Source organism: Cupressus sempervirens, chromosome 8 (genome assembly GCF_028749045.1).
Source record: "Cupressus sempervirens isolate cs-2001-9-10 chromosome 8, ASM2874904v1, whole genome shotgun sequence".
Classification (NCBI taxonomy): domain Eukaryota; kingdom Viridiplantae; phylum Streptophyta; class Pinopsida; order Cupressales; family Cupressaceae; genus Cupressus; species Cupressus sempervirens.
Window position 1 is genome coordinate 844,484,473 of NC_143125.1, and position 12,379 is coordinate 844,496,851.

At 30.2% G+C, this 12,379-nt stretch overlaps 1 pseudogene; it reads right to left on the reverse strand.

Annotated features, from left to right (window-relative positions):
- Positions 1-299: 299 nt before the first annotated feature.
- LOC149545056 (protein TOPLESS-RELATED PROTEIN 2-like) overlaps positions 300-12,379 on the reverse strand; it is an 86,421-nt pseudogene continuing 74,341 nt past the window's right edge.

A 12,379-nucleotide genomic window follows, 5' to 3' on the forward strand; every position in this document is an offset into this window, starting at 1 on the left:
TTTCTTTTATACATGTTCCAATTGTCATTATAGATACAACATTTTCAAATGTGGTGGAATTAATTGAAATGGTACAAATTGCACATCCAAAACATCATATTTTGGTGAATATTACTTTTATATCTAAGACCTATCAGCATACCCCTTGCACCTTCTTCCAGTACTAGTGCTAGTATTTATTTCCTAAGGTCTTTTTCTGCTTCTATTAATGAGAGGTAAATTAAAAATATATATCTCCTTATGTGCTTGACATTTCCTCTTTATTTATCACACTTAGATCATGGCATAATATGCCTGTCTTAACGGGAAACGGCTACCCAAGTAGTAGGATCGATTGCCTGGATGCCATGCCACCATATGCCCCTATCCATAGAAACTATCATACCCTGTCCGTTGTGCATCAGATCTGACTTGCCATAACCATCATAATCTGTGCCATCATAATTGAAAGTTAGTTGAGCCCAGTAATAATTTAAGCATAACTTCAAACCTATCTAATTGGAAGTTGCTTGCAATGATGCCTCAGGAGGTGCCGCGTTTACATCCTTGTCCAAGGAAATTGGTGGCATTAGATCATTACATTTGTGTTCTAAGTGAACATTGTGGATTTGTGGCCTTCTTCAATAAAGAAAATGGATCTTTATCATGTTCGGGGCTTGGAGGCTTCTGCTTTTTCTAAATGTTTCTATCAAATTAAATAGGAAATAACCTCTTTTCTTGGCATATATTTTCCATTCTGTATTTATAATTAAAAATATAAAGTTAAGAAATTATTTCAATGTCAAATCTTAAAATTATGTAGTTTGTATATTTTTTTATAAATTTGACTAGTAATAATTTTACACATATTATTTTTTTCTATTTATGATTAAAAAAAAGCCTATTTTAAATCTTTAAATTTTTATTTTAAATTTAAAATGATCCCTGAAGTTTCTTAAATAAGAAATAAAAATAAAGTAAATTTAAAAAACTACAGGCAAAATCTTAATTTTTATGTGAAATATGTTATGTGTTTTATTATTTTATTAAAATATATATTAAAAATATGAAAATAAATGAATTTATGGAATAATCTTATTTATGTATTAAATTTTTAAATAAATAATATATAACTTAAGAATTAGAAATATAAGGATTGTCTCTAATGTCAATCATTGTTAGTATGTCTCTTTAAGTGTATTTATTGAAAAGGTCAAATTTCACTAATTCTTGATTGATCATTGGTTTGTGTATCCATACAGATTAGTAGATCGTTCTTGATTTTTTTTCTTTTTTATAAAATTTATTAGTTATTAATTGAAAACTATAATGTAAGAAGAAAGTTTCTTCCCTCTCATTAGTTTCTACATACCACATATGGAATCTTTTAATCCTCTATTTTAATTTTTTACTAAATTGAATAACTAACAAGTGCCACATAGTAGCATGTACTTGCCTTATTGTTATTACTTGTATTTGTAAGTATTAAATACAAATAAATTTATAATAAATTTAATTTAATCTAATTCAAATATTAGAAAACCAAAAAATAATTATTGTGAAAAATGGAAAAAAAATATTTATATAATTAATAAGTTCTCTAAGCATAATTAAAATTGAATAAATAGAACAATGTAAAAACTCATTATACTCTTATTACCTCAGGTAGTTGTAAATATTTTTACTTTGATGCTTTTACATCTTGTAAATACAATCTCATATATAAAATTTCCATTCCATGAAAATAATCTTTACAAAGTACAAAAAATTGACCATGTTATTATTGCATTACGGAGAACTACTGAAAAAAGGGCTCCTACAACACAAAATGAGTTGAGCCAATCATAGAATTTTTATGAAATATAAAATTTGTAAAAGAATAAAAAAAACTTTAAAAATATTTTAATTATTCAAAAATCATTACTTGTGATTGGTGTATAGATTTCAAACTAATTCAGTAATTGTGCAAACTGAATGCAATAGTACTAGCCTATGGCAAGTACAATAATAACAAGAGCTATGATATAGCAAGAGTCTCGCCTATTCTTTAGAAAAAAGAGTTAAGAGTTAAAAAAAAAATTGTATAACACATCATACTTGTAAAAAAAAATTAATAATAATATCACAATCTATACAATAAGTTCTTTAAAACTTTGAATAACATATTTTTAAAATATGATATATATATATATATAGTGAAGGTTAATTTTTTTAAAGATAGAATTTATATAAAAATATATTTATTGAAACATAGTATTAATCTTTATCTCGATATTATCTAAAAGGAAAAAAATACTAACAAAAATATAACCAACCAATTCTAGAAAAAGACGGAGTATTTATAAATAAGATAACTCAAGAACATTACAAACATAATAACATCATGAATTATATTGAATTTTTTTTTTTAAAGAAAAAAACCACTACCAAAAATACCACCAGCCAATTAGAAAAACAAAAAAGCTTTAAAACAATTAAAATTAAATAATATAACTCAAAAACATTATAAATATAATTTAATATTTTAGAATGCACTCAAACTAATTGTAGAAAATGAGGTGAAAACATAAGTCTCGGCCTATATGGACAGGACTAATAAAAAGTATTAAATAGTATTAGATTTTGTAATTAATTACTAATATTTATTATTATTGATAAAAATATATAATTTTTCTTATATTTAATATAATGAAAAAACTAAAGGAAAATACATTTAAAATATTATGATTAAAATTCCAAAAAATTATTAGATTTTTTAACTCATTTTCTACATTCTTTCACCATATGAATCCTGATTTAATTTCAAAATTATATTTCATGGTACTAGATTAGTCTTTGCTTTCCCTTACTTGAAATATGGTATGATAACCTTTTAAACCCTCTATGTTGATATATTTGTTCTTTTGTCAAAAGTTTGTACCTATATTTGTTTTAGTTTTGCTTCTCCCATTTTGAGGTCTAAACAAAACCAATTCTTCTGAATATGCTGATGACTATTCAATATTAAACATTTGCATACCCAAATTTATGGTTAAAAAACACTATGTAGTTCTAAATTAATCCCATATTCTATGGGTCCCAAGGTTTTGTTTCAAAAACACCCAGTCATCTTAAATTAATCTCATATTCTTTGCTTTAAAAAAAAAAATCTATCATTTATAAGTGTCCCCCAATTTTTATTGTTTCAGAGTTTATTATAATTGAACACCTCAGTTTATAAAAATATTTCAAGACATTGCAAGAAAATCTTGGTACTTTTTAAATCCCACTTTATTTTCCCTGAGAAGAAGCCTCAAGTAGACAAATGCACTCTTTCACAAACCGAACTACTTTCCCCAAATTATTTGATTTAAAAGAAAAAAAATTAATATAATTTCATTTGAAATTGTTAAAATTTCTAAATTTATTTAAATAGTTAAAAGAACATATTGAACAGTTATAATTTGATTTTAATAATTTTCTACATGAAGCAATAATAATAATATTTGATTCCTATTAACAACTCATCAAATATTCATATAAATTATAAATTTGTTTAAATTAAAAAATGTAAAAAATCTAAATTATATTCATATTATTCATATTAAAGATAAATTTATTTAAATTACAAAAACATATAAAATTTATATTATAATAATTTTTAAAAAATCTATATCATCTCACAGTATTTGTTTACTGAACAATTAATTGACAATATTTGTTTTACTTGACAATCCATTAACTGCACATAACTCGATAAATACCATACATATGAATGCCTATGCATGTGGGAATCAGCCTATGCATTAGACAGTGGTACGACGGCATGGATTATGATGGCTATGGCAGGTCAGATCTAACACACAGCAAACAAGGTACAACGGTTTCTATGGACATGGGCATATGGTGGCATGGCATCCAGGCAGTCGATCCTACTGCCTGGGTAGCCATTATCGTCTTAATGTGGGCCTTTGGCAATTATTTACTCTACATTTTTTTGTACGCCAATATTTCGCTATCTTTTCTTTTCGTACTTTAGTATATGTTTGTGCGGTTGCGACTTTTGAGTGGCATCATTTGGTAGGGTTGTTTCATTATTGCCCATATACTTTTCAAGTACATAGAAAATGTTTATTATAATATTTTCTTTTTTATAGTGTTACCAATGATTTCATATGTTAATGTTAATCGTGATAAAATATTATTGTGCCAATTAATACTTTTTGATATAATTTTAGTGTGCCAATTTAATACTTTTGAACAACAAAATCCTAATATGGAGTGTGTAAACAATATTATGTCGAACATTAAAACTAAATATTAATGTTAATAATACTACTATTTAGTGTCAGTCATAACAATTATAATAATATTTTGTTTGATTATTCATGGTTTAATAGTTGTTTAACCCATATACTATATAATTTAGTTAAAATAATTAAATAGGGATTCATGTATTTATAGCATATCAAATGGAGTATATCTGAAATGTATTGTGTTGTTTATAAATTTGGGCTTATGACACTTTCACTTAAAGAAGCCTTCTATTTATTTGCTTCTCTAATCTGGATTTGGCGATATCCACTCTTCATATTTATCTTTGTGAAATACACAGCTATGCTCAAATAGTCCATAATATCATCCATCCTTGGCAAGGGAAATATGTACCTGATTGTGATCTTATAGCCCTAGAATTTGTGTGCATGCTCCATTATCCATTGGTGTTAATACTAATTATATAATTCATGGACTTGGCTCTCTCAAATCAATCCTCTCTACAATAACTCATATACTTGCATGTTTAACTCCTCACTCCCTGTTGGTATCATTCTGTGTGTTGCCTTATTTGGAAAACTAGCTCCTAAAATCTAGTCCATCTAATGACTAATATTCCTTACTGATGGTAATGCATCATGCACATTATCAGATATAATATCTTAAAATTCATCCAACTAATCTACAACTTCTACAGGTACATCTTCTACTTCTTATTTACCAACTTTTGGAGTTAAATAAAAAAACATATGTCATGCCTCATACTCTCTAGGAACTTCCTTCCATCAACTAAACATAATCTAGCATTGCTAAATACCTTTTCTTCTATGTCCTTCGATGGCTTTAATTTATGTCTCACTCCATCCTTTTTAGGGAATAGGTATTTGCATGACCATCATGTACAACATGGTTGTCAAATGCATCCATGGGTATGATATCACATAGTACCTCATCATGGTAGCTCCCAACCTTGAACTTCACCATGACCTTGTGGTCATCTTGCACGTAGCCAATCTAGTATGGATGTGAGTGTTTTCTCCTCTTGGGCTTTAACTTTTTGACATATTTCCTCTAAGACTAAATTATCAGTAATTCACTATCAATAATCACATCACAACACTTATCCTCGCACTTGCACCTAGTGTGAAACAAGCTCCTGCTCAAGTTCATTCTCACCACTCAACATGACCTTCTGTTAACTAGAACTTTTCTTTCTACATCTCTAGAATGTTATTACTTGACATCTTCATCCACATGTGTAACTATGGCTTGACCTTCAGTTCTTCTATCTTTCCTTTCTCAAAATTGGGGACATTCATAAGCCCTATGACCTTCTTCTCCATAGTGAAAACATGTTCCATGGAAAGCTCCTCTTCCAGGTCCTTATTGATGAATGACACTCCCCTTAATACCAAAAACACACAATAGAAATAAATAAATAACAAAACAATTGCAAGAACAAAAAATGGGCTTCTTAGTATCTCCACAAATATGGAATTATAGATTTTTTGAAATACAATATGTAGAGCCATGTGGGTATTTTATTTACAATATTCTTCAAGACAAACTCACAAACTACCACCTCAAACTACTATAAACAACACTACAAGCCTTCCTTATATAGGAAATTTTTCATTGTCTAAGAAGGTTCTACTCATTATCCCTAACTCTTGAGGTCGACTAAACTTGAAATAATAATTATTTTCATATTTATTACATAAGGTCACCTCAAATTATATTTTTAGGTAGCTCAACTTCCAAAGGCCATAACTTTTGCACATCAGCTCTAATTTACAACTATAAGTACTCTTCAAAAATGATAGCTACTAATCCACAATGCTCTAATTGTGTTAGTGTCATTAGCCAGGGTTCAAGCTCATTCCAAGAGCTATTTAGGCCTTCAAATTTGAGCTCAAATATTTTGTACCCAAAAATATCAATAACTTATGCAATACAAATAGTATGTTAAAAAGGCTCCACTAGCAGGATGTTGTAACTAGGATGAACCTCCACCTTTGAAATCATAACATTTTAAGATCATATGACCAAATTACTAAAGATAGTAATTTTTCACAAATAGTAACTCTATATTTAAATAACCTTTGTTGAAAAGACATAAACATAAATATTTTCAAGTGATGCAAGATTTCCCTTACACTTGGGATGCTCTTGAATCACTTATCCTATTCCTCTTCATCTCTAATCCCTATTATTATGATCATATAAATTATTTTAATTATTTCCTCTCTAATTTTGACTAATGCTATCCTTATTCTTCTTTTCTTGATCTTCATTTCAACCTCCATAAGATCATCTGCTAGCTCTTCCACCATGATGTCTTCCACTTTTCCTGCTCTCAAACTTATTGTTCAAATTTTTCTCTACTCTTAGGGAAAAGTGGTATGCCTCTTCAATACTAGTCATTCAAACTTGACTCAATCCCCCCTGAATACTTGGCCTCAACCCATTAAGGTAACAGTAAAATTTCTCCTTGTTCGCTTTTTTATTGCCTATTCTGATGAGGAATCGATAGAATTCTTCTGTATACTTCTAAATAGATTATCCCACTTGCTTCAACCCTTGTATTGTCTTTAGCAGATCAAGCTCATAATTGAGGGGAATGAATTATCACTTCAATTTATCCACCATCCCATCCCATCTAGTGATTCTCCCCCTTCCTCTTCTATTTCGCTCCAATTGAATCTCCTACCACCAAATCTTTACATGAACCTTCAATCTGGCCTTTCCAAACTTGACCTTGTCAGGATCTACAATATTTTCATACTCAAAATGTTCCTTTAATTCATTGATTCAGTGGATCAGTTCCTCTAGGTCAAAATTCCCCAAAAAAGTGGGGACTTCAATCTTGGGTCTTTTCCAATCTTGAATATGGTCTTGAAAAACCTTACTTCCTCTCAGTTCCTAGCATCATCTTCTCCTTCCTATTCAACATTTTCTTCTTCCTCAAATTCATCCTCACTTTCATCTCTTACTATAATATGCATCCCTCTATGAATCTCCTATTGCAATGCATGTAGCTTTTTTTTAAAGTTCTAAAACCCTTGGGTGTCATAGATCTAGCTCTTCTACCACACTCCCTTTTCTGAGGCATTTTCACACTTAACACTGAAACCCTAAACCATGGTCTTGGTGTAAACTACTTCATAGTTGATGATCTATCTAGACACTCAAGAACTCCAGTCTAATACCACTTGATGAAGGGTGATTTCCTTAATACCACAAACACATAATAGAAATAGAGAAAATAACAACTTGAAAGAACAAGAAATGGGCTTTGTATTATCTCCAAATGTATGCAATTATAGATTTTACAAATAAAACATAAAAAACCACATGGGCATTTTCCTTACAATGTTTTGTAAGATAGAGCCACCAATAACCATCCAGAACTATCTAGACAACCCTACAGGCCTTCCTTATATAAGCAATTTTCCACCACTAGGGAAGGTTCTAGAATTTGGTCCTAAACCTTTTTGCCAACCAACCCTAAATTATTTTATTTTTCACATTTTACAACATTAGAGTTGACTAAAAACAAAATCAAATTATAATTTTAGGTAGCCCAACTTCTAGAGGTCATAATTTTTTTAACCCTAGCTTCAATTGGCTATTATAACCACTTTTCAAAAAAAACTCGTGATCTATAGTTCCCTAATAGTGTAAGTAGTGCCAAGTGGGTTTTGACCTCGTTCAAAGCCTCTAAATTCTACAAAATTGAGCTCAAAGATTTTGTACCAAAAATTTCCAATAACTTCACCAATAAAGATGGTATGACAATGAAAATCAACTAGCAAACTAATATATGTAAGATGAACCTCCACCTATGAAATCAAAACATTATAAGCTCATATGGGAAAATTACTATAAATAGTAAGTTTCCACAGATAACAACTCTACACTAAAACAACCCTTATTAAGAAGGACAAAAACAAAACAAAAAATTGGTGATGCAAGATTGCCTTTACACTTAGGATGCTCCTCCAACATAAATATATCTTTCACCTTATTTGATTATCTACCCAACTCTACCTTTTTGAGTTGGATGCAAAAAATAGGTAACATACAAGCCAACTTGTTCTCAAGGACAAGTTAATAGGGCAACTTTGTCCCTAGGAAATTATTCCTAAATATAAAGTTGAGATCCATCTTGAAGCATTTACGACATTTTCAGATATATAGTTAGTCTTCTTAATTATGTTTCACAAAATCACTCTAAAAGAAACCCTCTTACTTCATTTTGGCCTAAGAAAATCAAGTGCAAGTTGAAAAACCCCAATTATATTACAATAAGAAATTTCAAGATGGAACCCCATTTTGTTGTCATCCAATAAAGTGAGGTTTTTATATTGAAGGATATGTCCATCATCATCAAACAATTTCTTTCTCTATCAAGCATTTTATACATTTAATACATCATTTCCAACATCATCCTGGAGGTTCAAATGGATTAGGAGGATGGCTTGGAGTACTCTCTCCACCTAGGGTCATGTATGTTTTTCTAGTTATTTTCATATATGTACATTGACACTTCATATTTTCTAATTTAAATTCTAGATATATGATTATTTTCATGTATTTAATCATTCATTGAATGCATTCACATGCCAGGGTTTCACTCTAGCACACACAAGGTTAGATCTAGGCATTTTCTAATGCAATTCAACTCATTAAAAAATTAGGCCTTATAATACATACAAAATGGCAAGCAATGCTAAGATATAGATCACTTTCCAATTTATATGATACATTCGAATGCCAAACCCATTCTTAAAAAAATCTTATTAGCACAATCAAAGTGATAATTGGGTGTTAAAGTGATAATTGGGTGTAAGATCTAGGTAAAAGGGGAATTTGGGTTATTCCTTAAGTAATTATGTGTGATTATGTGATGTAATTGATGTGTAAATGATGAAAGCAACATAGATCTTGTATGTAAAAGTAAGTGTAATAATAAGAATGACAATAATAGACTTACCATGGTGAATGAAGAGGGAAATGTACCTTTAGATTGGGTTTTTATTGTCTCAGAGCTATTGGAATTAGATATGGTTCTAGATCTAACACTTAGACACCTATAACTTTTCTCTGTGAAAATCTCAATTCCAAAGGACAAATTCTAAAAAGTTGACCCACTCTAGAAAATTTGACATTTTCTTGGAGGCTCTAAATCTGATGAAATATATAAGGGACCTATAATTGGTCCTATAGTTCCCAAAATTTGGATCCAAAACTTCACAAGTTGTTCCTACACACAAAAAATAAGGGAAGAAGGTATGGGGAGGGGTTTGTCTAATTCAAACCCTTGTTTAGTTATCAACCTTAAAATGAAATAAATGTAATTGAAAGAGTGTTAACATGTAGTAGAGATTAGATCTAAATAATAGAGTATATCATGCCATGTACATGTAATTGTCTCCAAGTATGCGGTCAAGTATGTTAATGAAATAGCTTTAACTCAACATAAAAACCAAAAGAAAATCATGTAAGATATAATATCATGCAATAGAAGTTTTAATTTTTCATATGTTGAATTGAAGAAGAAGACTTAGTGAAAGAATGTAGATATCCTTCCTTGATTGCAAAATCCTTTTCTTGACCTCCAATGGGAAAAAGTGCTAGATCTAGGAAAGGAAATGTCTTGCATGCATGGGTTGAAATAAAGACTTGACTCTTGAATGATTGATAATGGATGCTTTCTTGTTTACTTGTCTTGGATGCACAATGGTTGGCTTGATAATAATTGTGTGAAAGAAAAGATATTTATAGAATAATGGATGTGAAAATAAGAGGAAAAGCCTCCTTTTATACACATTTCAAGGCTCATATATTACAACCTTTGGATGACCTGAATAAAGATCCTAGAAATCAACCCTATATTGGATCCAAAGCTTAACGATGCACAATGTCCTAGCACAAGGTTGACTTAGGTGACCTTGTCTAGAAAAAGGTTGACTTGGTTCACCTGTTCTAGGTACATTTTATTTACTTTTTACCAGGATTCAAGGGTTAATGCCAAGAAAGGGTGTTTAAAATCATAGCCTACCAAGATATTAATGTAAATGTTGAAATTCAAAAATGCATGTAAAGTGGTTTAGATTGAAGATGAATTATGCAAACGGATGAAAAATGAGAAATCATGTGTAGAAATTAGAGCCAACCCCAAATTTAAAGAAAATTGAATGAGGAATTTTATTTAAATATAAATATGAATCTAAGTACAATGTGAGGTTCTACCATAAGAAAAACACTAAAGTGGGCTAAAAAAAGGTCCCAAAATGAAGTTAAGTGCTAACTTTTTTGGATGATATCGACATACTCTAGAGTCACAAGCACAATACATTTTAATTATTCTAATAACTATCTTTGGAGGTGGAAATCACTAAAAGGGGGGTTGACTAAGGAAAAACCCTATATAGTCCCACACACGCGTGTGCACACACACACACATACACATTTTCTAAGATATACAAATCTAAATAATGAAAGTTTGATTTCAATTTTAGAGATAGTGCTTTGAAGCTTTGATAGAGCAACTCTGTAATTTTGAGCTGAAAAGTATAGGGACAAGTCAATTTTCTAGGTAAAATTCAACTTCTTAATTTATCCTTGCTAACTTTTAGTGAAATCTCAAGGGCAAAAAACCATAGGTCTCAGAGTGCAAGATTTAAAGTTACAAAAGATTCTAAGACTTTGACAACTAGAAAATTTAGATCTAAAGTGTCATTTTCTACATTTTCTTTCGAGTTGCACTTATTGTTATCTCTTTATACATTTACTTTGTAAATAGACCAAATTTATCATTTATAGTTGCATTTACATTTCATTGTCATTATCTATTTGGAATCTAATACAAAGCATAGATCCTATGTTGGCATCCTCACTCCCTTGGTTGTGTCAACTAAAGTTTTCTTATGGGGTGAGTTTTGTATTCCAATGTATAATAGATCTTGGGGTGTGATACTCTTGTAACATTATATACAACTATTTGTTAATTTCACCTAGTAAACCCTGAGTGAATTATAGCTTTCACTAGCACATGATTTTTCAAAGTTGTGGTTCTTAATGGCTTCTTGTAGGGCCCACATACTAGAGATTTTGATATATCCCTTTTCATTTATTGATTTACTTGTAGTTTAGATTGCACATCCACATAATGTCATATACCACTAAAGTGGACTCTAAGTGTATCATCTAAAGTTGTGATCACTTATGTGTTCTACAATTCAATTATTTTGTAGCACCTATATTGTCATATTTACATTATAGATTGCACACAAGGACTCCATAATTTCACTTAATACATACCTAATTCAAAGATGGGTCCTCTAATCTCTCTCCAACTTGTGCAAAAATCAAGATATGATTTATTTTTTAAGTGTTCTTAATTTCCCTCCAAACACAAAATTCATTTCAGCTTGTAGAGCCTATGTCACCATTTATAGACTCAAACTACATTCCTCACATTGGAATTAGTTGTATATTCAGATTTTGCACCTATGGTGACTACAACCCACCAATAACTTTTTTGCAATTTCTTTGGAAGACAAAGTTGACAGGTTGAATTATCCTTAGAATATTTTGCCTAGATTTGAGGTCAAGGTCCATCCCAAAGTATTTGTGGGGTTTCTAATCTATGGTTGGCATAATTAATTCTATACCTTGAAATCCCTATAAAAGCAACCCTCTTAACCCATTTTGGCATAATGGAATAAAGTGCAAGGTGAAAACACCAATTTCATTACAACAAGAAATTACAAGGTGGAAACCCCATTTTAATGACATCCAATGAGCTAAGGTTTTTCTATAGTTGGATACATCCATCAACATCAAGAATTCACATTCTCTATCAATAATTCTAGAGATTCAATTCATCATTTCCAATATCATCATGAAATTTCAAATGGGTCATAAGGATGGCTAGGAGTATTTTTTCAACCTAGATTTGGGTATGATGTCCTTGTTATGTTTTAGATCTATGCATTCATGCTTCATAATTTCATGTTTACATTATGGATCTATGATTATTTGCATGCATTCAGTCATACTTGTTGACCCTCAAGGAATTCATAGTATTATCAGTTAGTGCAAAATACTTAGTCATTTACAAGGTTGTCTTGGTCAATAA